Raw genomic sequence first — 21,966 nt, 5'->3', positions numbered from 1 at the left:
AACATCCACATTAATTTTATTCAAAAGTGACATTTGAACTGCCTCATTATGAAAAAATGACTCTCCATTTTATATGTTGTAACATAAGTGCACAGATTTGAATATTTTTATTTATTGTCTTTTTTATAATATACAAGTAGCAGACGAGCATGCAGTTCACCTGATGGTAAGTGGCTACCGCCCATGGACATCTGTAATTAACTCCAGATAGGATTAGATATTCCTACCTGAGGTTGAACACAAGTCCGCCGCTACCCCAGAGGACTAAGCTGGAACGCCACGGAAAAGTTTCTCTTACTGCACTCTTCAAACCAGAACACAGCAGCGTTTAACACTGCTGTTATGATGCAGAAATAGGTGTGGCGGTGGTGCCGCCGGAGTCGAACCACACAAGGTTCTACCACCTTCCATATATTGTATAACTAAATTCCTGTGTAAATGTAATGTGATGTATTAGGATTTAATAATATAAGACAATGAAGGAGTTATTTAATAATTATATTATATGACAATTGTATATACCCAATGGACCAGAATACATTTTTATTGCAGCATTGCGCGTGTCAGACATGTATCTTGACAGACGAAATAATATATTTCGAATTTTTATATCAACTAGTTTTTAAGTTTTTTACTACAAACGTATAAATTAGATTTTAAATATAAAGATTATTATGAAACAATGGCGTTCTACAAGATTCCAGGAGAATATACAACGTCGTGAGAAGTGGTACTTAATACTCTTGTATTTTCTTAATAATACTTTATTTACTTAATAATAATTATATTTCAAATTATATTTTTGTCGCAAAAATACATTTCTTATTATTTTAAATATACTACAATTGCTTAAAAACATGTAAATAGTTATTTATAGACTTTATTATGAGTAGAATATTACAAAAAGTATGTCTATATTTATTATGACAGTATCAGAAACATGTTATTAGTCATAAGGTCATAAATTAGATATACAATTTACTATTTTGAAGATAGAATAAGAAAATAAATCCCAATGTGACCGAAGTTTTATTGCAATTTTACAACTTGTAAATCTTTGACTTTTTACATACAATAAAATCGTAAAACGTCAAAACTATAAATTGTGTCTATAATTTAAGAAATATTAGTCGTAATTTATTATTATTGTTTGTTCTTTATCTTTTTAATTTATAAAAGATAACTTATTAAATACAATATTAAATTATTAATCATCTATTTAGGCACGGGAAACTGCTTAAATGAAATGACTAAGAAGGTATTTAAGAAGTTTTTTTCAAAAATAATTTCGTAGTCCTTATCTACCTAAGTCCTAGTTCTCCTTCTATGCAAAGTTTCATCAAGACGTAACAAGTATCAGAAGGGTTAATAATTCAAAAATATCTGGGAATTTTACATAAAATAATAAAAGTGTGCACTAAGGTAGAGTCGCGTGCAATAAAGTTACCAACAACAAACGTTTCCCAATATTTGAGCAAATAAATTCCCTTATAATTTCAATTAATCAAACCGATGAATTAATAAGTATTCCTGGAATAAAAATATTATAACTGTCGCCATAAGGAACGCCGAAAACTTAAAATATGCTGACGGTGACAGGTCACGGAATAAAACGGAAATACCGAAGTATTGAATCAGAATACTTTAGGTAGCTGTCTCACTAACGACGAATAAGATCCCACTGTGGAGAGTAATGCTTTTCGAGAAACCCGGAAGCTCAAACGGTTTCACGGATTTTAGCATAATTATACTAAAAATAAAAAATAAAAAAATGATTATAAAAAGGGGTCCCCATACAACAAACTGGTATTTTTTGATATTTTCCGAACTAAACTAACCTAAGCTTGAACCGGTGTAGGTAGACAGTTCAAATTTTCACAACCTAATATGTAATTCAATGTCTGCTATAACAACAAATAGTAGAAATTAAAAAAAAAAACGATTTTTTGGCGGTACAGAACCCTCCGGGTGCGGGCTCGACTTGCACTTGGCCAATTATTTTTATAAGTGCCTTTGTAGGACTACACACAACAAAAATATTACACGTTAATTTCTCCAATATCGCTCATCGCCTACAGTGAAGCCTGTGCTGTATGTAGCAACAGATTATATTAACAAACATGTTTTACTGAAGTTCGACCACAGATAAAGATTAATGGTCGCAAACGTGGAACAGATAAATAAAGTAATTATTTACATTGTACATGACCTTAGCCTAAGTCCGTGTAAAAATATTATTATCTACTAGTGAAGCCCGCGGCTTCGCCTACATTTTAAAGAAATATTATAACATACATAAAACGGAAAATTTGTACCTGCATTGGAATGACAGTGGTGCCATCTGTCGAAAATTGGTCTTATCAACTCCCAAAGCCTCGTGGGCTCTTGGACAACAACTTTGCTAAAGATCACCACTTAATCAAATGTATAGTTTCCGATTCTATAACTACTTACGAATTAAAAATTAATTAAAATAAAAAATGTGAGCCGTCACGGGACGCCTGGCAGATGTGAAACATCAACATTATTTTGTAAAAGTAATATGCAGAAAAGAACATATTGTGATAGGAACTAAATATGTCATAATGATAAAATAAAATATTACGATTTTTTTCCAGATAACGATGACTATTTATTGAATTCGATTTCGCATGGCGACGCGTCGCCACACCGTACACACTACTGCATATAGACTGTATATATATACCACGCGTCGTGCGTCGTCACGCCAGAAATCGGTTTTACGTGCGGCTATAGATGTTTCACATCAAAAACCTTTTCCCACGGACTAAATTGTGAATCTAAACTATTCTCAAGTCCCCTTGAATACACACAACAAATTTAATCAAAATCAGTCCAGTCGTTTAGGAGGAGTTCAGTGACATACACACGCACATAAGAAATATATATATAAAGATTACCAACATTGCCTACAGGTCTGTGACCTTTTAAACAAAAGGTGGAACAACACATTCAATATTAGGTATTGATTCATTATGGTCAATATTTTCACTATAACATATTGAACTAGTCCAAGCGCGAATATAATTCAAACCTTTGAGAATTCTTGTGGTAGAACCCTTTGTGGTTCGACTCCGGCGGCACCACCGCCGCACCTATTATTGTCTAATAACAGCGCTGCTGTGTTCCGTTTGAAGGGTGTGGTAAGGGAGACATACTTTTCCGAGGCGTTCTAGCTTAGTCCTCAGGGGTAGCGGCGCACCTGTGGCCGTCCTCAGGTAGGAATATCTAATTCTATCTGGGGTTGACTACAGATGTCCATGGGCGGCAATAGCTTACCATCAGGTGGACTGCATACTCATCTGCTACTCCTATATTATAAAAAAAAACTTTTTTGTAAACTCACTCAGGCATGTACAATGTAGGTACATGTCCTCACGATGTATTCTTTCATCGTTATTAAGTGATGATTATGATGATTCTAATACGCACATATATGAAAAATCAGCCTGGGATTCAAACTTGGGACACTGCGACTAAGAGGCTGATTCTCAGATACTTGGCTATGTATTAATTGCTTCAATGATTACAAAACTATCTATTTTCATAGACCCAAATTCTGTTATTGTAGTGTAAAATAGTCTGAAATTCGGTGGAAAACTACCAATTCAATAGACCTTTGGTAAATCAATAGATCGGGGTTTAAATGAGAAACTTTTTAACAAACATTAAACAACAAAGGTTTCAAAATTTAAGATCCGGAGGCGTTCGCTTTTTCAGTGATTTTATTGCTGAAAACTCTCTAGTTTTTGTCGTTTTCAAGTGGATTGCGTAAAAGTTTGCAATATTTAAACAATCTGCTAGTAAGTTAGAGTCAATACTTATTTAGGTATCTCTTTTCATCATCAACCCATTACTGTCCCACTGCTGGGCACAGGTCTCTCAGAATGAGAAGGATAAGGCCATAGTCCACCGCGCTGGCCAAGTCCGAATTGGTAGACTTCACATACCTTTGAAAACGTTTTTAGGATTTCTCAGGTATGCACCTTTCCTCACGATTTTTTCCGTTATCATTTAAGCAACTGATAATTAATTTATAACACACACATAATTCTAAAAATCAGTGGTGGAATTTGAACCTCGGACCCTTCAATCAAGACGCCGAGTTTCTTAACCACTAGGTTATCTCTGTTTTTTTTTTTATGTAAACGCTCAATATATCTTTATCTTATCGCTGGAAGAAGGAAGATTGGCAGGAGTAAGAAGTCGTGGTTACGCAACATCTGAGAGTGGGCCGGAATAGCCTTCCTTCATCGCACCACTCGCCGAAGGATGACGTTCCATACACATCAACTGGACCCATGACGGTCCTCCACGGTTCGGTTTGAACGATCATTTTACGGTACGGTACATACGTGAATGAACTTCCTCCTGAAGTATTCCCTGAGCGCTATGACATGGGGCTCTTCAAGAGTGGTGCAAAAAGAGTTCTCCTCCAAAGCCGGCGATGCATTGGCGACTTCTCTGGTGTTGCAAATGTCCATAGGCGACGGTGACTACTTTCCACCAGGTAGCCCGTCTGCCTTAACGTTAGGTTACATACAAAAAAAAAAGAAGCTGATAGCCAACCTTCACTAGTTAGAGAGGCATGAAAGAATCTCTTTATCTAAATCTGTTCTAAATAGACTTATAAAAATAATTTCCTTTTGAATTTTGTACAATATTTAGATTAATAAAAGTGTAGGTGTTTAGCTTATGACTAAACGCGGTTATAGCAAATATCACTTAATTGCGAATAGATTTATGGCGCCATATGTCAGTATAAACAGGTGTTCATACGGACAACTTAATAAGTCTATTGTTCGTGTTATATAGGTCAATGACCATAATTCAGGGCGATTTTTTACCACAGAATTGATAAACATAGAAATGACATGGGGAAATCACTGCATAAGGAGAAGAGATGATAATATATTTTGACAATATAAAATACATCAATCATATATGTATGTGAATTACGCATTTAAATGACCCGCGTGGCGGAGCGGTCACCATACCAGTCTGACGCGCAGAGTCCCGGGTTCGATCCCCGGCCAGACAGAAATCTAAATGATCAATTTAGGTTTCTGTTTGGTCTGGATGTTTGTGTATTTGTCTATGTGTGTGTTCATAGCAACCACGATACAGGGAATCCTAGTGTGGGGCTGTGAGTGTAGAAAGTGTTTAAAAAAATGATAAATGTCAGGTTGTCAATAATTTTATATAATTGTGGTAGACGTGTATACTGCAAAAAAAATGTTATGAGGACACAAATAGGAAGTTCACATAGTATAAATTACTAGCTGACCCGGCAAACGTTGTGTTGCCATATAAATAAAAAAAATGTTAAGGGTGAACAATCCTTATCACTTAGTGTTATGAAAAATAGATAGTAGCCGATTCTCAGACCTACTGAATATGCATATAAAATCTGGTGAAAATCGGTAAAGCCGTTTCGGAGGAGTACGGTAACTAACATTGTGACACGAGAATGTTATATATAAGATGATGTTATTTATAATTGGCGAAAAAAAGTGTGTGAAAGTCAAAAAAGAAAATCTTACCTAATATTCACATTATTATTTCTATATATATCGTTTTTAATCTAAAGTAATTGCTTTTTAATACGCTTTTATTAGCTTCAGACGTATGTATGTTAGTATGTAATTTCTATTAAATATATCTCTTTTTTAAATACAGATAAAATAGATAAATACCCAACCATAGATAATATAGTTTATGTTCTGTAAAATATAGTCTATTACGGTTTGTGAGTAAGCCAATTATTAGTGAGTTAATATCTTTTTTAATGGCATCCTTTATAGTTCTACACGAGTTGGTAATTACAGGGACTATTTGTGTTATGAGTTCTTGCGGGTTTTCCCTCCAAATGATTGCTTAGTTTATGTTGCTTCTGTATTACGGATAAGCGAAATCATTCTCATAAGTTATTACCCCACTGCCAAGGAAGTTATGTTTTTCGCGCGTATCTTGTATGTTTGTCTTTATTTATAGCCTCGGATCTAACAAACGGCTGGGTGAATTTCGACCATAAAGGTGTGACTCAAATACCCAAGTGTCAAGTATAGGTGTTAGAAAAAATCAAAATGGCGAACTTTTGGCGCGATATAGTAACACTTTAAAAAATAAAAGTTAACCGAACCTATCGAGTAGGATATCAAATGAAAGGAAATTAAACGGAAATTACAACTTTCAATAAAATCGACTCCTTGATGTTGGCTAATTTTCGGGAGTTTTCGTGTAAAAGCTACTAAACAGCAATTTTATACGTGACGATATTTGACTTCTCACTTCTATGATTGCTATAAAAAAACTAAGAATAAAAAAACAAATGAAAATTCTTTAATACGGAACCCTCCGTGTACGAGTGCGACTGGCACTCGGCCAATTATTTAAAGCTTACGGTTTTCCTTATTTTTAAATGACTTCTCTATTAAACATCGTAAATAAACAAAAACGGTATAAAAGAGTGACTTTCGCATTTATAAGAGTAGGTATGTAGATATGACGCAAGCTTACAACTATCTATTATTATCACATTTCAAAACCGAGTATATCATTTTATATTATGTATGAACAAGAGGTGCGAAGATCAATAGTGCCAAATGAGACCTGTACGGTACACTACCGTTATGTAAAGTTACCACAAAAAATATCTATAGACAGCCAAGATTATAATAGATGCACGTTGATGAAATTTATAGACTCCGAATCGTTTTACCTATCATGAAAGCTAGCATTTTTGTCAAGTCATTATGTCTGTTTGTTGCTTAACTCAAAGGTACCTTTTTATGATATAGGAGTAGCAGACGAGCTTTCAGTCCACCTGATGGTTAATGGTTTCTGCCGCTCATGGACTGCAAATCAACCTCAGATAGGATTAGTTTCCTATCTGAGATTGGCCACAGATTCGCCGCTAACCGTGAGGACTAAGCTGGGATACCTCGAAAAATATGTCTCTCTTACAACACCCTTCAAACCAGAACACAGCAGCGCTTAACACTGCTGTTATTAGGTAGAAATAAGTGTGGCGGTGGTGCTGCTGTAATCAAAACACAAAGGGTTCCTCCAAATACCTACCATTATAGTAATCGTAATACGACACCACTTATCCCACACTTTTTATAATTATTTTACACGTGTTCTCTCAAGTATTAGTTTACGTGTATCATGAATACGCAAATACATATACTAAATAGGGAAAACATATAAGAATATAGCGGAAAATTACAATCCTGCGTCATTAAAAGACTGACTCTGTGAATTTCTTTTAGGATATAACTGTGTGATTCTTATAATATACGTTGTTTATTTCCACGACACGATGTCGTATATCGTATGCTTCAACTAATAGTCCATTCGCACACATAACTTTATAGATGGATTTTATCAAAAAAATATTATAAATATTTCACACGTGATGCAAAAACCAAAAATAGACGATAGAACCTTAAAATCATATTAAGGTCAATAAAATTTTCATAAGTATGAATATTTTATCATACATTTAAATTCCTTAGCCAATCCTTCCGAGCCTTAAAAACAAAGTATTTTTTAAGAAACATTTGTATTTTTATTCTTATCATTTTGAAAGGTGGTAGAACTAGTATGGTTCGACAGTAGAGGTACCACCACCATACCTGTACCTAACGCGGAGCAGTACCCTTAGTATAAGATTTACGTTTTGACAAAAATGACTGTTTTTGATTTAGTTTACGTATTTCCCATATATTTCCAATCAGTTCTGATATAATCCGCTAGGGGCGCTGATTGAAAATGTATAGGCAAATACGTAAACAAATACAAAAACAGTCAACTGTTAATCGTCCAACGAAATTCTTATTGGTTTTAGGTAGGACTCCTTATGTACACGATGCTGGTTACAGATGTGACTTACCATCAGGTGGACTGCATGCTCTTTTATTACTTCAATGTATTAAACATCCTTAATCATTATTTATGTGTCTTCTTACAATGTACATGTATAAGGTTCAAGTCTGTAGAGTCTATGTATGACCATAAGGTCAAAGGTACGGAACAGAAACATAATCCGGACTCTCGAGTGTCCGAATGTCTAAAAATTTCCTTTCGTTTCTTAAAAGGTTTCTTAAGATATAGTCCGCGGCAAATTCCTAGTCCGCTCTGAAGTTGTTACGAGCAGGCGTTGTCATACAATTTGCTATGGCGACGCGATTCATTTCTATATTCAGAACGGACTAGCAGTTTTACGCGGACTATACCATATTTTCCTTAACTGTTAAAAAAGAGATAACTAATTATACTTTATACTTATAAATATGTTTCCAAAGTGATTGACCGACCGTTGAGATAAATCTTCCATCACCAAACATCTTTGATTAACGTTACACGTATAAAAACGTATTAGTACAAAACAAAACAAACTTGGGAAAACCGCTTTTTTGCGAGTGGAATTAAAATCGGTCAAGTTTTCGCTAAATATGATCAGATCGTGAACTCACAGGCACTTGAGAAGCTCTTGAAGAAAGTGCCTCTTAAGGCCAGAACAGACATGCGACTTCGTTCGACGATTTTGTTGTTTTTAGAAGGTAGACGCAGCGATCAAACGCTACACTCCGCACACGGTTGAGTGCAGCTTGCAGCTTCTTTTTGACGCTTTATACAGCAACTGATCGCGAAACCTTAATGCAGTCGCCAAAACGCAAGCTTTTGATTCCCACCGAACTGAATGAAGGTGGTAGAACCTTTGTGGTTTGCGGAGACACCGCCGCCGCACCTATTTCTACCTAATTACAGCAGTGTTAAGCACTGATGTGTTCCAGTTTGAAGGGTGTGGTAGAGAAACATCCTTATCCGAGGCGTTCTACCGTATTCCTCAAGGGTAGCAACACATTTGTGGCCGAACTCAGTCAGGATTCTAATCTTATCTAAAGTCGATTAGAGATATTTATGGGCGGCAGTAGCCACTTACCATCAGACAGCATACTCCTCCTTACATTATAAAAAATCGCAGCAAGTCGCAAAACCGCAACGCAATATCGATACATCACCAATACACGTAGCATGTCTGCTTCCCCGTTATCCATATTATTCATAGGTTTGTTTTCGAGTAAGTCGACGATCCTGTTTACCATTGACAGTTATAAAGTATTATTTACTGTGCTAACAAACCTTATTTAGGCGATTTGTTGACAGATAGCGTAACTGAAATAACGGATGACCTTTTTATAACGCTAAATAGATACTAATTTAGTTTTTTGTCAAAATAACTCACTGGTAACAATTGTGAAGATGTTGTAATATGTTGCTATCTATACTAGAATTATAAAGAGGAAAACTTTGTTTGTTTGTTTGATTGTAATGAATAGGCTCAAAAACTACTAGACCGATTTTAAAAATTCTTTCACCATTCGAAAGCTACATTATCCACGAGTAACATAGGCTATATTTTATATGAAATATATTTGATAAATAGATTTTGAGGCGGTCCAAAGTTTGCCGGGTCAGCTATTTAAATAAAGTAGGCTTCGAAATTATTTATTTTATACAAGTTACTACTTCCTCTGAGTTAAATTAAGTATGTTAATTATTCAAGTTAATGCTCGCAATATTTTCTGTAACTGTTATATCCAGTAATTCTAATAGGCGTATATATAAAAAACAATGTTGGGTGATTTTTTTAAACAGAAGGCCCTTTAACAGTAAAAATATTTCAACTATTTTTACTGTTTAATATGTATGAAGAAAACTTTATACATTACTTTACACTGGCAATGATATAAATACAATATATTATGTATGTCGAAAAACGATAATTGCTTTTCAGTCGTATATTACTTATACCTAATTCCTGGGATTTGAACTTCGAGACACCGGGTTGAGGTGCTGAGTTTTGACCACTAGGTTATCACCACCTTTACCACTATCATCCTACTTCCACACCATTATATTTCCTTTCAAACTTCAATAATACAACTTATGACTTATAAATCAAGTTTTATTTTTAAATAAATTGTGTAACACAATCCATAGAGTAAATAAACATACAGAATGGATAGGTCATGTCAGGAGGTCGTTGAGAGAGCGAAAGTAAATGCAACATCTATTACAGCTTGAAGAAGCTCGTTGCAAAACTGTACTAAAAGGTTATGTTATGTAATGTGCATGTGCAAGTCTTTGGTCAGATTTATGTAATGAATAGACTGAAGATGAACTTAGAACTATGTGGTTCGACTGTCTGACCTATAAAGTCTGACTGAGTGTTGAGCGCTACTGTTTTATGTTAAGTAATATTGTTCTAGTTTCAAGTAATACAGAATAATAATTATTAATACAGAAGGGAATAATTATTAATACATGAGGCATTAAAAACAGTTTATTATTTAAGGGAAAACTATTACTACAATAATTGATTATAAAAAATATATAGCACTACAAACACTACAATTTTCGAGAATGACTGACTTGTTTATTTAAAATAAATCGAGGATTTTTTGGAACGACAGGAGAATTATGCGTATTCTACTGACACTCTCCTAGTACCAAATTACGATGTTCCAAAACATCTCGCACAGTTTGAGAAGCCCTGACTTACACTAAAAATATTTAGGGTGCCTGCATAATAGAAATCTATGTGTGGGTTTGAACTCATAAGTTCATACAACTATTAATAAATTCATACATTCAGATATTCACCTTCACCTACTATAACTTTGGTATCATACTTATCAATACGCAATGTAACATTGAATCACCGAATGTAATGTAATGTAATATTTTGTAACTGTAATTCGTGTTAAATGTCATACAATTAAGATGAGATTCTTATAATAAATTTTTAAGCGTATTTACATAATTTGATATCACTGACTTGACCGGGTCCGGGTCCCGGGTTCGATTTCCGGCCTGACAGATTTCTAAATTATGAATGTAGAGTTCTGTTTTTGGGTCTGGGTGTTTGTTTATTTGTCTCTGTGTATGTCCATAGCACCCAAGATGCATGGAATCCTAGTGTGGGGCTGTGAGTGTAGAAAGCATTGTTTTTTTTCTTTATTTATATGCGTATTCTCATGATGTTAAAAAGTTATTATTTTTACTGATTGGACTTTCACATGACTTATTATTATTATTTTCCTTAGGCGTTTGAAAAAAAAAACAATTTTAGGGCTTTTACGCAACTCTTAGATCAACACGCACGACACTTTGATTTAAATTAAAAAAAACGTTAAAAAACAAAGAAATTTTTAATAGAACTTAAGGGACCACCCTGTCAACCTTTCAATTATATTATAAATAACTTATTACGAAAATTACTGTTATAAAATGTAATTTATTTTTTTCTTTTCATAATAACAACCGTGTAATAGGTCCGTGGAAATATGCGAAGTACTACATGAAATATTACGAAACTTTATGTTTCAATTGATAATATAATTGAATAATGACCATATTGTTATCTGTGTTACCTATTTAATCATTTGCACGTGACTAAGAATTTTTTTTTGTATTTTATTTATTTATGTCAATGTCAAGAGAAAATACTTATAAACAAAGATAAAGATAAAGATAAAGATAATTTATTTGCTTTGAACAGTGAGAAAAGTTGTTACATACAATATTATTAGTCTCTTATTCAGCCTTTTCAAGCATGCAAATTGAATTAAATGAAATGAAATTACATTATATAAAATTAAATTACACCAAATTAATATAACTATACCAACTACATTACATTAAATGGTTTGAAATTTTAACTACTTAGATTAAATTATATATTATACAATACAAAAACTTTCGTAACAATAACAGTTATGTTCCAAAAATAGTGTTCATAACAATGTCATAAAATAATTATTATATTCAAAAATAGTATTCATAGTCACAACAAATTAATAATTGAATTCAAAAAATAGTGTTCATAGTAAAGAATAAAAGTAATTGTGTTCGAAAATAGAATACATAACAATAGTATAAAATAATTGTGTTCTAAAAATAAATTTCATAATAATAGTTGTCTGGTTAAATCACCCGCTGCGAACAAATTACATGTTATTTATAATTATGATTATTTAAGAAATTGTTAACATTTAAGTTTTTTAAACTTAACCAGTTATTATTAACAGAACATTAACATTTACTTCACAGTTTTTTATCTATTTATGTAATTTGTAATTTTGCAATTGAAAAAAAACGAAAGGTTTCTAGTTTTCAAAACTTAAAGTTAATATTTATAAAACTAAAAGAACCATACAAACGATTATTTTATATTGCACAAGTACGTAAAAAAAGTAATAATTTTATTTGTTTTACGAAAAAAATAACAGATAATTTATTTTTAAGTAGCGTGTTGCCACTAAGTGCTAAGTTGCCAACCGTTGCGTTATGGAACGCTCTGCTGCACAGTTACGTACTAGACTAGGGCTTAACCTAGATTTTTTGCTCGCTTTTTCATACCTCAGTTTGACGGATACCAATAGCATATTTATGTCCAAAAGAAATATTTTTTACTTAGTAAACCGGTATATATATTCGTGTTACACATTAAGTGCAAAAACTAAACGCTTTCTACATACATGTTGATGTGAGTACCATAGACAAATACTTAGACATAGGATAAATTTACAATACAAGTAAATTAAATTATAAAAAATATAAATGCAAACAATAAAATAAATATTTTTTAACATACACAAAAAGGTTTCTTAAATATTGAACAGAGTTTTCGCTAAGAATTTCAATTTCATTAATATCTATTGTATTATTTTTTTGTTTATTCTTTCTTGCGTTATAATAATAAAAAATGATTAATAACTTATTATCTTATCTGGAGGTAAATTAAAAAAATAAATAGCTGACGACTAACAAACTCCGTAATGTCCTTTCAATTTCAACAAAATCTAAGCATGCAAAAAAAAAACACACGTCAGTGTTGCCAGCTTTAAAATAAATATTTTTGTATAAGGTTTAAAAACAAGGTTATTAGTAACAACACGCGTCAATTTCTTACAAGTCGCCTGTTTGTGACACTGTGACGTACGTCACATTCTAAAGAAAAATATGTTTATGAGAATTGGCGCCAAATATTTAATTTTTGTTTTATTTCTGTAAAGTTGTGAGGCCAGTGCGTTATTATTTAATTTTTAATCTTTTTATTTGTAATTGTACTACATAGCAAGGAAATATATAAGTAACATAGTGTCATAATTACTCGAGCTATTCGCTGAAAGATAATTGAATAAGGATTCATTAACTTTAAAATTTTAAACAAAAATAATAATAGATAATAAATAATTATTATAGTAATTGACTGGATTTCTTTTTCCGTTTTAAACAGAGTGATTAATAATATCATATGTATATTTACCAATATTTTTTTACTAAATAAAAATAAAGTCATCTTTTTATTAATTTTCTTAAATAAACGCATCATGCATGTTTCATCGACGCCAAAAGCTTCTAAGCCTATGAATCCATTCAGTGTGGTAACTACAAATATTTGATCAAACATTGGCTCCAAACATACGTCATAGACAAAGAAACAGTGTGATTTCACACGTCCTGTAAAACAAATGTCACTTGAAGATTGCAACTTTACGTCACGTTAAGAATCAACAGTAGGTTCTTATTCGAACTAGTTTTATTCAAAACCAGTTATAGGCACAAAAATATACTATACAATTAATATTTATATAAAGATTTGTCATATTGAAATATAGTTTACGACCATTCTCTTTTTTCGAGAGGAGACGAGGTTTTACGATAATATGTTCGCAAAGATTGACGTATAATATAATATAATCATTTCTAATTTATAATTATACATTATTTTATGATTACAATATTTTTAGATACTTAGGTAAGTACGCATTTTTTTAACGGAAGTGACGTTTTTTTAATAAATTGTCATAACATGCATAATATTTAATATTATAAAAAATAGGAAGACATTAAATACTATTTTTTATAATATAGCAGTAGCAGAGGAGCATGCAGTCCACCTGATGGTAAGTGGCTACTGCCGCCCATGGACAGCTGTACTCAAGCCTAGATAGGATTAGCTATTCCTACCCGAGGTCTGCTACAGATGCGCCGCTACTTAATAAGCTTATTACTTACAACTTTAGATAGATAGATAGATAGATAGATAGATTATTTATTTCAAGAACTTAAGCAACAACAACAAATTATAACACACAATAAACAATGAAATCCAAAAATACACATATGGAAACACAAACTTAATTATGAACTTATTGACTAAATTTTCTTAAGAAATAAAATTACACAAAATATAAAAAAAAAAAAACTGAAAATAATAAAGTGAATTAAAAAATAAAAACAAACAAAATACATAATCGAGTGTTGCAGCTAAAGTCTGTGAAAAAGGTTCCGGAGCTCAGAAAAAAACCGAGATTGGATCTCGGCAACTGATTTTCAGCCCGGACCGTATGCCTTTACATTTATTAAAATAAATGAATACTACTTATTACTTACTACTTTACATTTTATTACAACTTAAACTTCTGTCAAAATCAATATAAGTCGAAGTCAAGAGGTTACTGCGTTACGTATTACTTAGCCCTTACCCTCTCGACACCTGCACGTTTCGCAAATCCATTACCATCAGTTACCATCACTTTCGTAACACCAGTTACCTTTACCTATTTCACATAAATTTACTTATCGATGTGCGTACTAAACAATAAGTTTCTTAATGCAACTATCACTTACGAGTAAGATAACTGACTTTAAAGTGACTTTGACAAATATTTAAATATTAGTAGATAAAGTAATGATTATGCCGTCGTTTTGCGGGTGTGGTAAGGAAGGCATACTTATGTAAGGCGTTCCAATTTAGTCCTCGGGACAAGCAACGTATTTCTGACAGACTTCACGCAGGACTCTTATTTCATCTAATACTCTAATTTCTTCACTATCTGGGATTCATTACATGTCATGGATCATGGATCAGATGTCCATGGGCGGCAGTAGCTACTTACGATCACGTAGACTGCATGCTCGTCGACTACTCCTATATTATAAAAAGGTGGACATGCTTGTTTGCCATTATAAAGCTAGATATTTATTACAAAACCAACAAAACAGACTACGTAAAAATAATTAAGTGAAGCAAGGAAATAATGTCACTTCCACAATTAAGACTAATTCAACGACACACCATGCATATTTTTTTATAATATAGAGTAACAGACGAGCATGTCCACCTGATGACATACGGTTACTGCTGCCCATAAGTACATAAATACGCTCAAATAACATTATTATTTTTCATAGCTAAAAATCAATCTAGTAACTTTGCCTGTACGCTCCATAAGGCGCTTTCCCTCGCCTCGAAAATCGTTAATCCTGAGGATGTTGATAAGGACAATGGTACAAAATTATTAAAATCGTGTATTGTCATCGGTTTTTGATAATTTTTCAACATTTTGAATTAAACTGAACGTTCAAAGTGGATAGAAATCGGGTTCGAAGATTCCGTTACTGTTACGTACATACATACATACAAACATATAACCCAAGCTAATAAAAGCGTGTTAAAAAGATTACCATTGCCTCAGTCGGTAAAAACAAGTGACGGCGTATTCTAGGCCAGAGAGCGTCTACATAATATTTACAACACAAAGGCATGAAAAGTTCTGTCTAAATTAAACATGGAGAGCGGTCATTTCATAGCCGAGCAAAACTTGTTCTGAGCGCAAATATTGGATTCTAATTATCATCTTCGCATCATATTCGCACACTCGGGTGGCCAGTACTTTGTAGAATGTGGGATAGTCTCGTAATCAAGCAGTATATGTGTCAAGAGTGGGTATGTAAAAGTTGTACAGGTAGCTTTTTTTTTTAATTTCAATATAAGGCTGTGATTTTAAGTGAAGACATAATAATATGTAGATAAGCACAGGCCAGAACACTATTTTGTTAAGCGAGATTTGCCCAAATATTTTTATTTTGCTTTGTATCCTATACATTGCGGATTTCTGTGAAAACACCTTCCCGAATTTTTCAATACAAAATGTGTTATATGTATAGCGTTTTTTATTTTATTTAATTATCCCGTATTTTACTTCTGTATTACTGGCAACACTACACACGTATACCTAAAGAAATATTATTAAAGACATCATCATAAAACTCGGATAAAAGTTGTAAAACCGCTTCAAGTTAAAGGAAATTATAATAAAGTCAAAATGATATATGCTTTAGAAGACCACAATAGGTACATGTAACCAATTAGTATTACATAGGTAAGGTTTAAAAGCAGAATTTTCAGTGAGTTCGACTCCAGCGGCACCACCTATTTCGGCCTAATAACAGCAGTGATAAACATTGTTGAGTTGTGGTTTGAAGGGTGTGGTAAGGGAGACATACTTTTTGGAAACATTCTAGCTTAGTCCTCAGGTGTAGCGGCGCACCTGTGCTCGATCTTGGGAAGGAATCAAACCCTATCTAGGTTGTTTATAAATTTCCATGGGCGGCAGTAGACACTTGGACTGGTGGACTGCCGTCAATGGACATCTGTAATCAACCCTAGGATTAAATATTCCTACCTGACGTCGGCACCATATGCGCCGCTACCCCTGACGACTATGCTGGAACGCCTCGGAAAAGTATGTCTCCATTACCACACCTAAGTATATATAGAGGTCCGTATAGATTATGTTAAATATGAGTCAACTGAACGTGACGTATCACTCATAAGATATACGATAAACATCGATCGATAAGATTGATTGAAATTGATAAAAAACGTATTTAAAACCGCTATGATTATGATTGGAATTGATAATGCCTTTTTACATATCAATATCATTCATGATTATGATTTTTTACATATTGATATATCTGGTATCCGAGTGACGTCATTATCGGTTGATAAACTTAACTTTTGCTTATGAATATATTAAATGTCTGTGGAACTAATAAGTTGCCCTGAAGAACTCCTATGTTCATATGATGATTTTTTGAGAATATACAGTACGATAGCCATTTTTTACCCGAAGTTTTGGGTATTTCGCCCGTGATTTACGGATTTCGGACAGACTTTGTACTGACATAATAATAGCTAGGTATATATGTATATGTAGCTAGATTAGAATAAAATGTTATTACTAATATTGTATGCCCAGCAATATTCCTGACCATACATCCAAAATGACCTAATGGGTATTACATTGTCGTAAATGATCTTGTATATTTCATTTTTGAATTTCTTTGCCAACTTCTGTATAAATATTATAGAGATGTTTAAGGGATATTCGAGAATTACAATCAGTTTATTCCGACGAGTTCAACCAATTAACAATATATTAGTTAATTAATATTAATTAACATATAATTAATATAGACATAAATTAACAGATAATGACGTTCGATGTGAACAATAAATTTTACGTCAATACTCAAAAATATAGATAAATTTTATCGTCAAAAAATATTTTTACAGTAATTCTTAAAGTCGGAAACATGGATGAGACAAGTGTTAAATTTATCTGGATTTTAATATATTACCATTATCATTACACGCTGATTATATATTTAAATTCATACGGAATTCAATAATGTAGACTTTGATTGGTTTTTAAACATCAATGTTTTATTAATGCTTAAATTTACTAGTATAATTTCCGCAACAAGTTACTTACGAGAGATAAATTTTAATCCAATTTAACGCTATTTATCAAATTATAATACATTATTTTTATGTAATATTTAAGAGCATAATTATTTATCTTATGAGAAAATGTATCTGAATCTGAATATAAAAAGATTATTAAAATATTTTTAAACATAATTAGGCATTACAATTTTTATTTAAACAACTTAATTTATTACAAAATATTCGAAGCACATAAAAGAGATAGCGATTACATTAATATTTATTATTATTAAGTCATATGATGGTAAAAAGTCAGCTAAAGCACTGATAATTATAAAAATCTTTAAAAATACATTGTAATATGTAAATGATGTTTAGAAATAAATTCGATCGAATATTTACGATAATCAAAATATCAAGTTATGTATTTTGCGACCAAATTATGATATTTCAAAATAGGAAGAGCCATTCAAATAATTATTTTTATTTGCGTATTTGCTTGTTTTTATAATTTTAACATTTAGATGGCATGATAAGGTATCGAATTACCTGATTAAATAAACATAGTAATTGATAAATTAATATTTATTGTAAATTAATTAAAATTAAATAAACACATATTGATCTACCGCTTTACCTTGAAAATCTTACAACATAGGAAAATAGCTTACAATTTAATAATAAAGAAATATATTTTACATCGAATTTATTATTTATTAGATGTCATCATTAATAGTCTTTCATCATTAAAAATCTTTCGTTAGATTTCATTCTATTTGATGATGATAATAGATTTTTTTAATAAATTCACTTATAACCAATAATCTGAGATCACATCGTGATAGCGTCGTTAGAAAACTTCGATTATACAATACACCATGTTACTTAATCACTAATTATAAATAACAAGAACTACAACATTCACATTTTAACAATTTCTTTCAAGATGATTAGTACTGTTGTGGTTCGACTCCGACGGCACCGCCATACCTATTTCTGCCTAATAACAGCAGTGTTAAACGCTACTGTGTTCTGGTTTAAAGGATGTTGTAAGAAGGACATTATCTAATGTGTTCTAAGGCGCTCCAGCTTAGTCTTCAGTGGAGACATCGCATCAATTCCCGACCTCAGATAGATGTCTAATCTAGAGTTGATTACAGATGTCAATAGGCTGCAGTAATCACTTAACATCAGGTGGACTGCATGGTCGTTTTCTAGGTACTTCATAATATAAAAAGGCGACTAGACAACAATATTATCACACGACATACACCGTTCATTATCTAACTCTCCACGAACACGGACGTTCATTAGCTTTTTGTAATTACACGACACGTTAAAAATAATTTAAACCCCATTAAGAGTGATGTAACTGAGACCAAACAAACTAGAATCCGCTTGACACCAGTCGTACTTAAATATTTATACAAGAGCGTTCAGACTAACCTTCGAAAGAAAACTGGCCTTTCAAAACACTGACTATAGTTCAAAGGTTGCGCTACTGGTTTGTCGGGTTGCTATATCGATTTTGAGTTTTAGTAAAAATATTATTTTGTAGTTACTTTCATTGTACGGGTCATGTCGTTGGTTGCTGTTTGTTTTTGACGACTGCATAAAAAAGAAGGTTCTGAATTCTACTTTTTATAAATAAAATTTATGTCAATTTATGGCAGTGTTTTTGTTTTTCATTTTTGTAGTCGCATATGTACATTTTGTAAATACGTTTTTATTAGTATATAGTTTAATTTATTTAAGCTTAATTAATGATTATTGCACATTTTATTTGTATGCATATTGTTACTAATTGATTAAATAACCTAACCAATCCTAAATGTATGTATATCTTTCTATTCTCTGTATTATTTTTATCTTTCTTTTCTTTTCTTTCTACACGTACAAGTTTATCTTCGAAACGACTCATTATATTTTGTTATATCTTAAGTAAGTAATAATTACACTACGCATTCAATCTTTTTAGATATTTTACTTACTTTTTAGATTTTATTTTATACTTAAGTATATTTTATATACTGTGCAATGAAATAAAGTAATGAGAAAATTGAAATGAATTTATTTATTATTCGTTTCGAATTACGAAAAATTCTTAACGTAAATTTACTTTTAGAAAACCTTAAAATCGTTATATATTTTAAAGGAATTTAACAATTGTTGAGTAAAATTTATATTTCAATCTTACCTTAAGATTGTTACGTTAACTTCGATAATATTTGAAACATTTCTTAGTACATTCGTACGTATACATAATTTTAATAGTATTCAAGGATTTTTTTCTGTTACACATTAATATTTCACGTGTTTGAATAGGAATCGATTTGTTCAGTATGCGATTTAAATGGCATCCAATTAGATTGTTCTACTTCGTTTTCCGGCAATTATTTACTATATAAACAAAGGCTTCAGTACAATATGAAAATATTAATAAACAAATCTAATTCACCTGGTTATTAAACCTTGAAATACTTGCTTTAAATACATATTGAATAATTTATTTGCTTTTAATTTAGTTTTTAATTTTTTTGGCTTAAGTATATGAACTTGTTCTAAAATGCCAAGTGAAGCGACGAGGCACTGCCTTCAGAATATTCTAATTAGGCGACCTATTAGCGCCTCAAGCGTTCCGTATACTCCAATGTAAAATTTCGCAAGTACTTTCAGTTTCAAAATTCGCATAATACTCTTGCGTAAGGCTGTTACACAATGGAGTGGCGCATTTATTTTATAGTTTATAACTCAATGTTAGCACAACATAAGTTCAGTAAAAAATCCGAAAGTGGTGACATAATTTGAATGGTCAGTCTTCAATGATCTAAAAAGTGTAACGAAACCGTTCTAGTATTCAACTAAAATAAACTAAAACTTGTTTTTAGATTGCTTTTTAATCTCAATTCCGTTAACTTTAAACAACCTTATAAATAACTTACGTATTAGGAAGTTTCAGCGACGGAGGGTGGACCGGGGGCGCTGCCGTACAGGAAGACACATGCAACACACTTATACGCCATGCACATAATCCATAGTTTGACACGAATGTTTCACAGGCAGATCACAATGTAAACTGGACACGCGACACAATTTTTCCAAGTGGAAAACTGTTGTCGCGTAACGCGTGCGACGCGACCGACAGCTAGCGGGCGACTGACCTGTGCGCGCTCCCCCACGCAATAAAACCTTCGCTTTTCAAGAGTGGGGGCGTTCGGCGATTTTTTGAAAACGGTACCTCGATAGGACTCATCTGTCTTTTCCCGTTTTGTTTTCCGGAACCGGATCTTGAAGATCGGATTTTAAAAGAACCCTTTGTGGTTCGACTCCGGTGCTTTTGTGGTTCGATTCGACCACCGCCTCACCTTTCTGCCTCATAACAGCAGCGTAAACGCTGCTGTTTTCTGGTTCGAAGGGATATACATACTTATCTGAGGCGTTCCAGCTTAGTCCTCAGGGGTAGCGATGCATCTGTGACGGACCTCAGGTAGGCATCCTATCTGGGGTTGATTACAGATGTCCATGCGCCAGGGCTCCGGTAGCCACTTACCATCAAGAAGGACTGCAAGTTCGTCCGCTACTCTTATAATATAAAAAAAATCCTGTGACTGATAGTTTAAAAGTATATCTAGCATAACGTTTGAATTATGATGACAAAATCGATCTCGAAAACAAAAAAGAAAAGTGAATGATAATGAAATATTACCAAAAAATATTTTATATTTACAATAGTATCCTTAGTATGAATTTTTACGTTTTTACAAAAATGACTGTTTTTGTATATGTTTCCCTATTTGCGCATACATTTTCAATCAGCGCCCCTAGCGGATTGTATCAGAACTGATTGGAAATGTATGGAAAATACGTGAACAAGTACAAAAACAGTCATTTTTGTATAAACGTAAAAACTCATACGAAGGGTACAGAACTGATTGAAAATGTATGGAAAACACGTAAACAAATACAAAAACTGTCATTTTTCTAAAAACGTAAAAGCTCATACTAAGGGTACAGAACTTAGATCACTATTTTACAAACAATAACAAAACATTAGTCATTGGTATCAACCAATATAAATTGTTAAGTCTTTATCGTCCACAAAAGACTTCAACGCGGGTCGTTAAAAATTAAATATAAAAGTTCTTTGGAAAATATGAATATCATAAAAGTTTTCCTTATTTAACCTTTTTATTTACTTTTTTAATTAAATTTAGTTTCATATGTTCTTAGTATTATTGAAATTGTACTGTTCAAGGCAAATATTCATTACATTACCCTTCAAATCCTTACCTAAAAGTGCTAAAGTAAAGAAATGCTAAATAAAGCAGATGTAGTTGTCATAATTATTA

The 21,966-nt window shown here is 32.5% G+C and overlaps 1 protein-coding gene across 8 annotated transcripts in view; it reads right to left on the bottom strand.

Moving 5' to 3' along the window:
* Positions 1 to 20,792, bottom strand: part of LOC140756754 (A disintegrin and metalloproteinase with thrombospondin motifs like) — a 175,990-nt gene extending 155,198 nt beyond the window's left edge. For 4 of the 8 annotated variants that reach the window (XM_073092304.1, XM_073092305.1, XM_073092302.1 and 1 more), the window contains exon 1: positions 20,560 to 20,792. The gene's annotated coding sequence lies outside the window, so the exon portion shown is untranslated. The remainder of the gene's footprint in view (positions 1 to 20,559) is intronic. The other 4 variants (XM_073092306.1, XM_073092307.1, XM_073092308.1 and 1 more) reach the window with 1 other exon arrangement.
* Positions 20,793 to 21,966: the final 1,174 nt, after the last annotated feature.

This window comes from Epargyreus clarus, unplaced genomic scaffold (assembly GCF_041222505.1).
Source record: "Epargyreus clarus isolate Ecla_fem2 unplaced genomic scaffold, WU_Ecla_fem_2.2 ptg000035l, whole genome shotgun sequence".
NCBI lineage: Eukaryota > Metazoa > Arthropoda > Insecta > Lepidoptera > Hesperiidae > Epargyreus > Epargyreus clarus.
Note: the sequence above shows the minus strand (reverse complement) of the source record. Positions and strands in the feature narration are given on the sequence as shown.